Below are 14,055 nucleotides of genomic sequence, written 5' to 3'. Positions count from 1 at the left end.
GCAGACTGCTGTGCTAGCAATGAGGGAGGCTCCGTGGCCATGGGACCCTCCCGGCCAGGTGTGGGTATAATCTCCTGGTGTGCCTGTTTGCTTAAAGCGCAGTATTGGGGTGGGAATTACCCGATTTTCCAGGTGTTGTGTGTCTCAGTTCGCCTGGCTAGGAAAAGGGATTCCCTTCCTCCTTGCGCTTCCCAAGTGAGGCAATGCCTCGCCCTGCTTCAGCTCTCGCTGGTCGGGCTGCAGCAGCTGACCAGCACCGATTGTCCGGCACTCCCCAGTGAGATGACCCCAGTACCTCAGTTGAAAATGCAGAAATCACCGGTCTTCTGTGTCGCTCGCGCTGGGAGTTTGAGACTGGAGCTGTTCCTATTTGGCCATCTTGCTCCGCCTCCACTGCTGTTATTTCATAGGGTAGGTTTTACATATTTCTTGTTAGGTTTATTTCAAGGTGCTTTATATTTTTGCCATTATTATGAATGGGATTTTGTTTTCCATTATATATTCTAGGATTTAAAACTGGTATATAGTAGGCACATAGGAAGTGGATTTCTTTTGATATAATAATCATATATCTAAACTTCTTTCTGAGCTTTTTTATTATTTTGTTTTGAATTTCCCAGATTTAATACTCTATAATCTACAAATAACAAAAATTCTGAATTATCTTATCCAATATTCATATAATTTCCATTATTCTATCTAATTGTATTAGTTTGCATTAACAGAACAACATCAGTTGTGGTGATGGGGACACTTTTGCTTTGTACATTAGGAAGCATTTGCCTCTTCCTAACAGAAATATTGAATTTAATTGAATGACTTTCAGCCATTTTGAATGTCAACTGAAAAGATGATTGCACAGTATTTTCTTTAAATTTTTTTCTAATATTTAAAGTAACCAGAAACAAAGAATATATAACACGAGGTTATAGCCAACAACCAGATATAAATAGTACACTGTATATATCCTCTGGCAACTTTGCTTTTTCCTCTTAATGTTATGTTCATTCCATTAAACCATCATGCAATATACCATTGTATGGATAAACCACAAACTATACATCCATCTCTACTAAGAAAAGTTTAGCTGTTTTAACTTTGGGGTTTAATGAATGTCACATAATTATGTAGTTTCAAGCCTTCAAAATCAAGCATGTTGATGGTTAATATTTATTACATTATATACTTACCAGTCTTTCACCACTGCTATAACATTTAGAGTCTATATCATTTGCGCTCATAAACTAGATGAAACAAATGTTCTTAGAACAAAGCTTCACCTACAAAAAAAAAAAAAAAGACAAACATATTAATGACAATAGTAAACCACAAATAATTTTAACAAATAAAGTTGTGACGTAATCAGTGGCCATTCTTCATACACGATGTATGAAACAACCAGTGAAATTTTTAAATCTCAGGAGCACACTAAAAAAATGCCTACTTCAAGAATTCCTCTTGAGAGGGAATCTTGGAACACAGTGGTCTGAAAAAGCAACTCAATAATAGCTCTCTACTTTTCCTCTTCCAGTTCTTAACTTAAAACCTCCAGGTAAATCACAAGTTAAATGCAAAGGAGAATTAGACCAATCTTCTTAACACTAGAATCTAGGAGGCAGTGGAATATCTAAATACTATCAAGAAAAAAAGGTCTTCAAAGTTCCTAGGTACAGCCATTACTTTCCTGTTAGGATGAAAGGTATTTGAGGATACATAAGAACTTAGACAATACTAAAACCAAACATCAATTTATTAATCATCATCAAGTTTCATATCTTTATTGAAGTTTTTAAATGAATTAATCTTTTGTGTACAATATAATGAAGGTTATTTCTAGAAGACTAAAGGATAAATTTCTATTTCTGGGATAGCAACAGGATAGTTCTCTTTAGTTACCTGTTCTCCCCTTCTCTATAGTTTTACCAGGAAGAAGCATGAAAATGTTTCCTTACCAAGTTATGCAGCAAACAGGAAGATATTTTGAATTACAAGTTTTAAATCAGACTTTTAAAAGTTATTTTATTTTAAAAAAAACAAGACAGGGTCTCACTATGTTGCCCAGGCTAGTCTTGAACTGCTGAGCTCGTGATCTGCCCGCCTCAGCCTCCCAAAGTACTGGGATTAAAGGCGTGAGCCACTGTACCTGGCCCAGAGTGATCTTTAATTACTTCAAAATGCTCAAATCTGGAAAACTGTCTTGAGTTTCTTTCAGCTTGCCAAACAGTTCTTGTACCACACATTATTCTAGGCACTTGAAGATAAACCAGGCAGAAAACAGCTGTGTTAGACTACGCAGGGCTTTCTGTGAATTAGGAAAAAACATCCCTTCCTGATGAGAGCAGCTTCACAGCAGGGCACACAGCTGTCAAAGCACAGGGTGTATTTCAGTCCCACCCCCTCACTCCTCTGGCAGAGCACCAGAAAGCAGTATATCAACTGCTCAACCAAGTGAATTAGCCCTGGAATAGAGTCCTAATACACCTTCCATACCTGTTCCTGCTGCCTCCTGAGCTAATCAATACCATGCAATTTTTTTTTTTTTTTTTGTGAGGAGTTTCACTCTTTCACCCAGGCTTGAGTGCAGTGGCGCGATTTCGGGCCTCACTGCAACCTCCGCCGCCTGGGTTCAAGCGATTCTCTTGCCTCAGCCTCCCGAGTAGCTGGGATTACAAGCACCCGCCATCATGCATGGCTAATTTTTGTATTTTTAATAGAGAGGGGGTTTCGCCATGTTGGCCAGGCTGGTCTCAAACTCCTGACCTCAGGTGATTCACCCACCTCGGCCTCCCAAAGTGCTAGGATTACAGATGTGAGCCACTGGGCCCAGCCCATGCAGATATTTTTAACTTTAAAATTATGGAAAGGGAAAAAATAAAATTATGGGAGGGAAATTATGGGTCAAATTATGAGCCTAAAGATGGTATTACATTAGCTGCTCTGACTACTACCACCCTCCAGCTTGGACTACCACAAGGTAGAGCCATCTATCTTGCGATGCTAAAATGATTCCAGCTAACTCAGCATGGCGGTAAGAAGTGAAAGCTGGCAGCTGGTCAGCTAGATCTGTCTGTTTCTCTTATTGAGGGACATTTTCTAGGCCAAGCTGAGGGATTTATCTAATGCTCTTAAACTGGCATGGCTTCTTTATCTCTGTATTTTACAAAGCCTCACTTGGATATCTATGCAGTTTCATTTTATCCAAGATCCTAATTCTAACCACCAGCACAGTCACATGTGTCCTCCTTCAGTCTGCCAGCACTGTTTATACACACCTGTATTCTAATTTTTATCATCCTGTATCATTCTAGGTGTCCAGAATGTCTGGAAGTAGATACATTTTTAATAACGATGCCCTTAGGCCATTATATATTTGCCTCTGCTTCCAAACTACATAGACACATCCTGTAGTTACTTATCTATAACTGTTTCACCCTCTAGGTCACAAGTTACTTAAGGCCAGGGACCCTGTCTTATTACTTTTTACCTTTTATAGCTATAATGCCCAATTTTAAATCTAACTTTATTACTATAATTTCAATTTCTAATACAACAATTGTTATGTCATAATAAAGCTTGCCCCAACAATATTCCTAGAATTTTTATATCCTTAACATTTATCATAAATGAAAAACATAGTAACAAATGCCTACAATCATATAAACGACCTTCTCAGTAAAATAATGTTTCACTTTTTCTCATATAGAGACTGGTAAAATGTAAAATATGAACAAGCAAAAACAAAAGATACATAAACAAATGCTAATTTAATGTATTAGCTACATCGTCTCATTTTATGTCATCAGAAATTTCATCAATATGTCATCTAATTCAACAAATGTCATTGAACATTTACTGTATGTGAGCTACTAATTTACACACTGAGTTTAGAGCAGAATCAAAATCCTTACCATCATGTATTACAGTGGGGTAGAGACAGATGAAAAGCAAACATACACTATAATGTCAGGTCATGTTAATTCGATGAAAAAGTAAAACAAAGTAAGGGTATAGAGTGATAGGAATGCTGCTTCAGATAGGATGGACAAAGAAGGTCTGACGCAGTAATATTTGAGCAAAAACTTGAATGGAATAAGTAAATGGACCATGTGGGTATCTGGGAAATGTATGTTCCAAGTCACTGAGACAAATGCATGCTGGATGCACTGGATATTGAGTGCAAGAGGAAAAGAGGTAAAAAATAATCGCAAAGGAAAAAGTGAGAAAAGTCAACCCATTCTTGCTTCTCAGGAACTCAAGTAAGGCATGGAAAGAGGAAATAGAAGTGTTCCCCAGAAACCATTTCTCCCCAAGAATGGAAGTCCCTCCCCATGTCCACCCAAAAAAGACTATAAGGTGTTTTAGCCTGTGTGAAGAATAGTACTCTTTACTGATAGGTAAGACTGACATAAGAGCAGTTGGGAGGGAAAATAATGTTCAGTTGTAGCTATGTAAGGTGTGACAGCTTTCTTAGAAATTAAGTAATCAAGCAGGCAGCTGAAGATCGAAACAGGCAGGGAAGCTGGAACTAGTGAATCAGTCTGGGAATCATCAGCATGTCATCGATAAATTTTTCAAGCCATGGGACTAGACAGATGAAATAACCCAGAGCAGAGCTGCTCACCAGAGCTTTCTGAGATGATGAGCCTGTTCTATAATTTCTGCCACACAATATAGCAGACAAAAGCCACATGTGGCTAGGGGCTACCATAATGAACAATGGGGACCTGGAGAATGAGTGTAAGGGAGCAGAGAAGTGTTACGACTAAGCCCTGGGCTTAGCATGGCTGAGTCAAGGGAGAGGGTAGGCATCCAACACAGGAGACTGAGAAGTAACAGCAAGTGAGGCGGGAGAAAAATCAGGTGAGTGGTATCTCCCAGAAACCAGGTGAAGAAAGCTTGAAACAGAAAAGAGTAATCAATGGTATCAAAATTATGAGAGAAAGCTGGCGGGTGCAGTGGCTTAAGCCTGAATCTGAGCACTTTGGGAGGCTGAGGTAGGCTAATCATTTGAGGCCAGGAGTTCAAGAACAGCCTGGGCAACATGGCGAAATTCCATCTCTACTAAAAATACAAAAATTAGCCGGGCATGGTGCTACGCATCTGTAATCCTAGCTACTAGGGAGGATGAAGTATGAGAACTGCTTGAACCTGAAAGGCGGAGGTTGCAGTGAGCTAAGATTGCACCACTGCACACCAGCCTGGGTGAGAGTGAAATCCTGTTTCAAAAAAAAAAAAATAAGAATTCTGAGAAGTTAAGTAAGATGAAGACTGGGAATTGACCGCTGGGTTTAGCAACATGGAAGTTACTGACAATCTTTTCAAAGAACGGTCTTTATGGAGTGGGAAAGAATGGTGAGGAAATGAAGGCAAGCAATTTAGACAGCTCTTTTGAGAAGTTCTGCCACAAAGCATGCAAGGGAATGGGAGGTGGCTTGAGGGGTACATGAGATAAGTGAGGTTAAAAAAACACCTGATTAATATTATAGCTTGTTTCTAAGCTGAAATATAGCATATTTCTCTAACAGAGAAAAGAAAATAGATGAAAAACTAGAATGAGAAGAGATAATTCTAGGAACAATGAGTAGGCAAAATGAAGAGGACCAATGTACAAGTGGAAGGAACAGTGGCAGTTCATCCAATTGAATAAGAAGCATGTCAGAGAATATGAGTACAGACGTAGGAAGATTAGTATATTTGGCAATAGGAGGACCAAGAAGTTTTTTTCAGGGGCTTCTATTTTCTTGGTGCAATAAACAGCAAGATTGCCAGCTGAGAGTGAGAAGCGGGGAGGAGGTGTTAAACCCATGAGTGTGACAGGGTCAAAAAACAGCAGCCTATAAGAGACTTCCTGCCAGGCTGCCAATGAGTAACTAAATTAAGATTGGGTTCCATTGTTCAATAACTATACCCATACTATAATCCAATTCTCCTTCATGTTCCCAAGTATAGAATGGTAGACTGTCAAATACCCGATGGGAATCCAGACATATTACAGCTGCAGCATCCTCCTAATCTGTAAATGTAGAATCTAGGGGTAGAAACTGGGTGATCTGTAATGAATTCTTAGAGAGCCCACATAACCTTTATTGCTCATCTTTTCTTTAAGTATAATATTTGAAAATCTTTAAAAATGATCTCTAGAGTCTTTTGTGGAAGTAACATCGAGTTTACAAAAATCTATGGAATCTACATTATTTTTTATTTTAGAACATTATTCCTCTACAGGCTTCTACAAGTTTTCACATTTCACCATAATTACTCAAAGATTATTAGTTCAGCAATGACATTAACAACTGCTCTCAGAATCTAACCCTGAGATGTGAATTCATTTTAGAGCATCCAGAGTTCTGATACAATCTCCTCCCCAATCTTGGGCTTCAATTTTCTCCTATTATTCTTCTCACTTCTACCCTTATTAGTCTGTGTATAGCTCCTTCTCCATGTCAGAGAAGACAAGAAAGCTAAGAAGTTTCATTTGTTCTCTGTATCTGATTATTGGGTCCATTTGTTGATAAGAATCTATTATTTATTTGACATATTCATTCTCTCTCTCTCCCCCCCTTCTACTGCCCCACCCCCCACCCCCACACCCTTACTGTCTTTCTTTTTGTAGAGACAGGGTCTCACCATGTTGTCCAGGCTGGTCTCGAACTCCTGGGCTCAAGTGAACCTCCCGCCTTGGCTTCCCAAAGTGTTGGGATTACAGGCATGAGCGACTGCACCTGGCCTCATTTTCATTCTCTACATATAAAATGTAAAAGGTCAGGCCAACCTTTTTCAAAATTTTAGCTCATTATTCCACCAGGATTGTGTTCCTATTCCATAGGTTTTATATGTGTGTGTGTATATATGTACACACATATATATATAAATACATATATATATATGTATTTTTTTTTTTTTTGAGACAAAATCTCGCTCTGTTGCCCAGGCTGGAGTGCAGTGGCATGATCTTGGCTCACTGCAACCTCCACCTCCCAGGTTCAAGTTGGCCAGGCTGATCTCAAACTCCTGAGCTCAGGTGATCCGCCCACTTCCACCCTCCCAAAGTGCTGGGATTACAGGCGTGATCCACTGCACCCAGCCATTTAGTTTCGTATCCTTCTTTCTTTCTTGTGCATATTATTTAAAAAATCAGTTCATGCCTGGCACAGTGGCTCATGCATGTAATCTCAGCACTTTGGGAGGCCGAGGTGGGTGGATCACCTAAGGTTAGGAGTTCGAGACCAGCCTGGCCAACATGGAGAACCCCCGTCTCTACTAAAAATACAAAAATTAGCCATGTGCGGTGGCACATGCCTATAGTCCCAGCAACTCGGAAGGCTGAGGCAGGAGAATCGCTTGAACCTGGGAGAGGAGGTTGCAGTGAGCTGAGATCGCACCACTGCACTCCAGCCTGGGCGACAGAGCGAGACTCTGTCTCAAAAATAAATAAATAAATAAATAAATAAATAAATAAATAAAATGATTAGTTCATATGGCCACTTATCCTATCCCTTTCCTTCACATATTACTTCCAATTGTTTAGTACAGATACTGCCTATGATCACCTTACAACAACTTTCCCTTCAAGAGACTATCTCTGGCATCTTACATACCTTTTCTTTGAATTTTAGGAACTCTGTATTCCAATTCTCTATATTCCGGCTTTGTTCCATACTCCTCTTCCTGTTAGTCTGTCAGCTATCATTTACAAAACAACCACTTTGAATCAAACACTAAGAACATAAAGTAATTCCAGTCTCTGCCCTCAAGAAGATTACATTATGGTGGCAAAGGCAAATCAATATATAGGGTACTAGGTACTGCTAAGGGACACTTAACCCAATTTGAGTGGCCAGGGAAGCTTCATGAAGAGTAAACTGAAGTTGTACAGGTAAAGGGAGAAAAGAAGGGAAGAAAAGCATTAGAGATGGAAGGAGCAGCTCAAGTTAAGTCACTGAGGAAATTACAGTAAGTTTGGTATCACAACTACAAAATGAGAAACAGGAAAATTGAGGATGGAGGGAGTGGCTGGCAAAGACCAGATGGTGAAAGGCTTTGTACACTATGCTAAGAACCTTGGGCTTTAATCTATTGGCTAGTAAGTCTTATCAGAATCACCTATAGAATTTGTCTAGGCCCGATCATCAGAGACCCTAATCCGCTAAACCCACAGCAAGACCTAAACATTGGTATTTTTAACAAGCTTCATAGGTGATTCTAATGAACAGTCAGGGCTGAGACCCACTGCTACAGGTGACAGGAAGCCCAAGAATTATTTTGAACATGTGAGTGACATGATCAATCTTGAACACATAGGTCATTCTAGTGGCAATGTGGAAGACACATTTTATGGAGACTCCAGCTGCATGAAAACCACTTTGGAGACTGGTATAATACTCCAAGAAAATGGTAAGGAGATCTTTTTCTAAAGCAACAGTAGAAGAATATAATTTTGATAAATATCCAAGAGTCAAAATGAGCACAATTTTGGTGATTAATTGGATGGAGAAGTAAGTGGTAAGGGAGGGATCAGGACAACTCTCTGAATACTAGCTTGGTTAACTGGCTAAATGGTACTGCCACCTGCGAAGCACACACAAGAAGAACTAAGGAATGTGTGCAGAGTCTGCTGTCAGGACAAAACCACTCCACACCAGGTGAGCTGAGTCTTCGGTATATTAGGCCAGTGACCAACTTCTTTACAGTGACTACTAAGACTAAATCCAGCATGCCTTTCATTCCAATTTCAGCAATGCTCAAAACATATACCTTCTCAACAACCATCCTTAACTCCATCTCATGGTTTCCAATGCCAGACCGAATAAGGAAATAGGCAAGTATAGACTCTTCTGAGAAGGCAGGATTAGAAAAGAAAAACAGAAAAGAGAGAGGAGCTGGAGAAAGAGGCATAGGTCAAGGAAGGTTTTTTTTTTTAAGTATTTGTTTTTAATTTTTTTTTTTAAGGAATTGGAAGAACCGTATTTTTAGGCTATAAGAAATAAGAGGTGGTGTGGCGTTGGCAGCCATCCCCTATCAGCTCCGATTGTGTGTACTTCTTCCCAGCATCACTGGCACCATGTTGGTAACTTAAAATCACCATAGTGAGAGTATTTACGCCACGGAAATGGGCAAATGCTACACATTAGGGTCTTTTGTGTTCCTTTCTCCAGGAGAGCCAATTTACTAGCATACCACTGCAGCCAGCACAAGGGAAGATACTGAAGACAGGGGCAAGAGAACGAATGAATGAAGGACAAAATTCATAGAGAAAATAAGTGTGGATTGGATCAAGGGCATAGGTGAAGAGGTTAGGCTGGGGCGGGAGAAGCAGGCGGGGACACATCATTCTCTGAGGCTGAGGGAAAGGAGGTAGGGAGAGTTGCTGATATAGAAAACAGGTGGAAGGCCAGAAACTGAGAGAGCTCAAGAATGACAGCCTCGATTTTTTTCATTCAAGTAACAGGCAAAGTCCTCTGCTTAAAGAAGGGGGCCTAGACCATCCTGGCTAACACGGTGAAACTCCGTCTCTACTAAAAAAGAAAAGAAACAAAAAATTAGCCGGGTGTGGTGGCGGGTGCCTGTAGTCTCAGCTACTCGGGAAGCTGGGGCAGCAGAATGGCGTGAACCTGGGAGGCGGAGCTTGCAGTAAGCCTAGATCGGGCCACTGCACTCCAGCCTGGACGACAGAGCGAGACTCTGTCTCAAAAAATAAAAAAGAAAGAAAGAAAGAAAAAAAGGGGGGGGTCTAGAGATTGGCGGCTAAAGGCTAAGTAATTTAGAATAATTATTGGAAGAATAGTCAAATGGGGGAAAGTAGTGATGACAGACAAAAGGATTTACTGGTTGGCTACTAGCTTAGCAGAGATGGAAAACCACGAATTTCTAGTGGTATGGATTTTTTCAGATATTTCAGATTCAATAGCAGGATTCAGCTGCTTGGATCTAATAGTAGACAATGCAGACTGTTATCACTGATCTGGAAATGGGAGTTTTGGTGGGTGGAGGCAGCAGAAGCATAAGTGAAAGGGACCCAAGGGTATGGGTGGAAGAACAGTCCTTATGGCCAAAAACGAGACACAGTCTGTGTAGGAAAAAGAAAGAGGCCAGGAAAATAAGTATTGATAGACAAGGAGAAAATCCAGGCAACCAAGGAAGTGTGGATCTCTACAAGACTGAAGAGTACACAATGTGGGAATTAAGATGTTAGAATTTTTAGATTTCTGAAACAAGCAGTCCCAGATGACAACAACATCCAGAGTGTGGCCCTGCAAGCAGATGTCTAAAGTGAAGTGAAAGTTAAGGTCCCTGCAGTTAAGTAACCATGAAGCTAGTATTTTTGGACAACAGATCATTGTAAGTTCTTAAAATGAAAGCTCTATAATGACAGAGATTTTGTCTGTTGTATTCACTGCTAAATCTCTAGCATCTAGAACAGAACACAGCTAACAGAAGGCATTCAATGCTACTTATTTGTTGAATGAATGGCATGGCCTTTCTCTCAGGATTTTCATTAGGTTAACTTGTCTAATTAAGTCCCTCGTAGTCAAATTAGGCCAAAGATAGACTCAGAGTACTGGCTCCCTGGATCATTTCCTTTACCTTCTGGAAATGAAATGGTCACTAAAGTAAGTCAACAGTGGCTCTGCTTTCATTGAGTAAGACTTCCTGCAGACATTTGGATAGTTAACTTTGACATCTTAGCTCTGTTCTGGTTCTGTGATTAATTTCCACAACTTATTATCCACATAAAAGATTACAGAATTAAGCTATCACCCTCAGTCTTGTGGATTTTCACGCATTTATCTTCTTGACATAGAGAACTACTACACCTGCCCCTCACACCAAGTCATGATCACATATATTCTTCACTTTTAGGGCTGCTCCTCATATAATGGCATTTTTAGATGCCTTGTCATGTTTGTGTTCTAGGCAGTGCTACCAAGGACATTACATGTACCACTGAAAATACAATCTCAAGCTCAACAACAGGGCAAGAAATGGTCCCTAGGTGGCTGAGTTTCCTTTTCAATAAATATCAAATAGCCAGTGGCCCCAGTGATAAGAAGGGAAAGGGGTCCATTGTGCTACAGTTCCCTTTTTCACAAATTCATTAATTCCAATATTTATTTCTTAAATATTTTAATATTTATTAATATGCTCCAGCTCATTTTATTTTCACTATTTATGAATCTGTTCTGAATAGTGGGATATACATACAGTAGGCATCATAACAGTAGTGAAATAGGACCCAGAAGCAGCACATCAGGAATCTAGCAATATCTAGCTAGTCACACAGAGCTGTGTGAAGTTTGGCTTCTTCTTCCATAAACTACCCCACAGAGTTGCTATGTGGGAGCCCAAGAAATTACATAACCTCAGTAAACATTGTTGACAAATTTTACGGCTCTATGTAAATGCTCAGTACTAGCTGCACACCTTATGACAGACAGTGCCATCTGAAGGAAGAAAAAGATCACTGCAAGCTTTCCTCAGATGAGTGTGAGGAAAATGATGTTCTGCTTCATCACGCGGTTTCCAAGGAAGCACTGAAAAAAAAAAATAGGGAGTCCCTGTATTTTCTGCTTTTTCCCTGTCTTGCGGCTTCCACAAGAAAAAAAAAGAAGAAGTCAAAGGAAAAAACAGCAAAAAAGGTTATAATAATGATATTTATTCTTATAGCTTGATTAGAAAGCACACTTTTTCCTCATTAAACAGTAACACCCAAAAGACTTGATTGTTAGTCTTTCACCAAATGCCAAAAATCCTGGAAAATTCCCTTTTAAAATAACACTATGTGCTTGCCTAATTTTCTTAATTCAGTAGTATTAGAGAAATTGCCATTGGAAATACTTTTTTTCAAAAATGTTATGTGCCAAAGAGGAGACTGCAATAAATCAGTTATGGTAATAATTAGGCAAAATAATGTACAGAATAATAAATGCCCAATAAATTCTGTTAAATCAAAATCTGCCATGATTTGAAGCAGCCTTCTTGAAAATAAAAGGTTAGTTTATATGGATTTAACTATTCTAAATCCCATCTCTCCAGAGTTTAATATAAATTGATGACAGATTGATTAGCAACTTTCTCAAAGATCTCATATAGTCTTTACAACACATTAGGAGAAAAAAGAAAACACTATGCCATTTCATAAATGACATGAATAAAGGAATAAACATGAATAACTTAGAATCATATGTTGTCATAATGTCAGAAATTTTAGATATCATATTCTCTAACCCCACATTCTACAGTTGACAAAAACTGAGGCCTACAGGTCCACGGTCACAGAAATGATTAGTCACTGGACTCCCCCATCCCAGTTGTCTTGGAGTTACATATGTTTTTGGAGCTAATTAACTAGAACTGAAACAAGCAAGTTTAGAATATACATAGCCTTTCCTCTTCTGTCAGGTCAATTAGTAATTAGACAACAGGCAAAGGTGTTTCCCTAACACTAAATACTACCTCTAAATGGTACCCAGAGCCTTTACTCAAGTCCACTGGATTGTAATACATACACCTGGAAATAAGATTTTTAAACCTCTCTCTACAAACTTTTTAAACTACAACATAGAACTATATGTCTGAAATGCAGGATGCTCGTGGGCGGAAGGGGACCAAAGCGGGCAGGGAAACTGCATTTGTTCAGATTAATACAATTCTCTTTAAAGAATAAGCCAGTTAAAGCATATCCGTTGAACTGTACAATATTTAAGCAAGAAAATATCTGTTAATCTAAGCTTTACTGTGTAACTTTTTAGTCAATACTAGATGTGCTAAGCAACAACCATCAGAATGATTCATAACTAAAGAGAGGAGCTCCTGGGATAACGGCGGATGGGAGGCAGGACTAGACTGCAGCTCTGGACAGAGCAGCATGCGGGGGCTCGCATTGTGAATTTTAGCTCCAGATCGACTGCAAGACCCAACCAGCAATCCCGAGAGGACCTACAGACCCTCTGAAGGAAGCAGATTGCTCCTGCAGGCCCCGGGAAACTAAATACTGTGAGTGCCCCAACTGTGCAAGTGGGAAAGGGAGACCCTCCTCTCCCGAACACACACTCCCACTGGAGAAGCGGAAGGTCTGTTTGCTGGAGAAGTTTCTGACCTCACCTGGAGCTGAGTCAAGTTAGAGAGCCAAGCTGAGCAAAATACAAGGGTAGAGAATGCAGCAGAAAGGCCCTAGGAGCTCCCTGGGTCCCTAAGTAGCCCATTCCTGCCTGGCACCACAAGGATCCATAGGGAGGGTGGCCAGAGGAGCGGGGGTAAAACTCCACAAGGAGAAGAAATTCTCTAGCCTAACTTTATAATAATTTGAACTGGGTGAGAAGCCTGCTGGCCAGAACTCGGGGGAGGGTGCAAATCCAGCTAGCGGACTTCACAGGTGGAGGGAAGAACTAAAGCCCTTTTCTTTCCCAGCTGAGAGGCGGATAGCCTCGGGGAAGTTTTCAAGCCCATCTAGCCCTCTAGGGAGTTCTAGGGCCCTGCCCACCGCAGATCTTTCTCTGTACTACTACAGCTGATGCTTTCTAGAAAGTGCCACCTCCTGGCAGGAGGCCAACCAGTACAAAAACAGAGCATTAAACCATGGCCAACCAGCACAAAAATGGAGCATTAAACCACCAAAGCTAAGGACCCTCACAGAGTCCATTGCACCCTCCACCACCTGCACCAGAACAGGCCCTGGTATCCATGGCTGAGAGACCCATAGATGGTTCACATCACAGGACTCTGTGCAGACAACCCCCAATACCAGCCTGGAGCCAGGTAGACTTGCTAGGTGGCTAGACCCAGAAGAGAGACAACAATCACTGCAGTTCGGCTCAAAGGAAGCCACATCCATAGGAAAAGGAGGAGCATACTACATCAAGGGAACACCCTGTGGGACAAAAGAATCTGAACAACAGTCTTCAGCCCTAGACCTTCCCTCTGACAGAGCCTACCCAAATGAGAAGGAACCAGAAAACCAACCCTGGTAATATGACAAAACAAGGCTCTTCAACACCCCCCAAAAATTTCTCTAGCTCACTAGCAATAGATCCAAACCAAGAAGAAATCCCTGATTTA

The 14,055-nt window shown here is 40.5% G+C and overlaps 1 protein-coding gene across 1 annotated transcript in view; it reads right to left on the bottom strand.

Annotated features, from left to right (window-relative positions):
• Positions 1 to 14,055, bottom strand: part of LYST (lysosomal trafficking regulator) — a 212,151-nt gene that overhangs the window by 174,224 nt on the left and 23,872 nt on the right. Inside the window, 1 exon segment of the mRNA XM_017862282.1 lies at positions 1,191 to 1,280. The gene's annotated coding sequence lies outside the window, so the exon portion shown is untranslated.

This window comes from Rhinopithecus bieti, unplaced genomic scaffold, assembly GCF_001698545.2.
Source record: "Rhinopithecus bieti isolate Rb0 unplaced genomic scaffold, ASM169854v2 scaffold_57691, whole genome shotgun sequence".
In the NCBI taxonomy this organism is placed as follows: Eukaryota; Metazoa; Chordata; class Mammalia; order Primates; family Cercopithecidae; genus Rhinopithecus; species Rhinopithecus bieti.
Note: the sequence above shows the minus strand (reverse complement) of the source record. Positions and strands in the feature narration are given on the sequence as shown.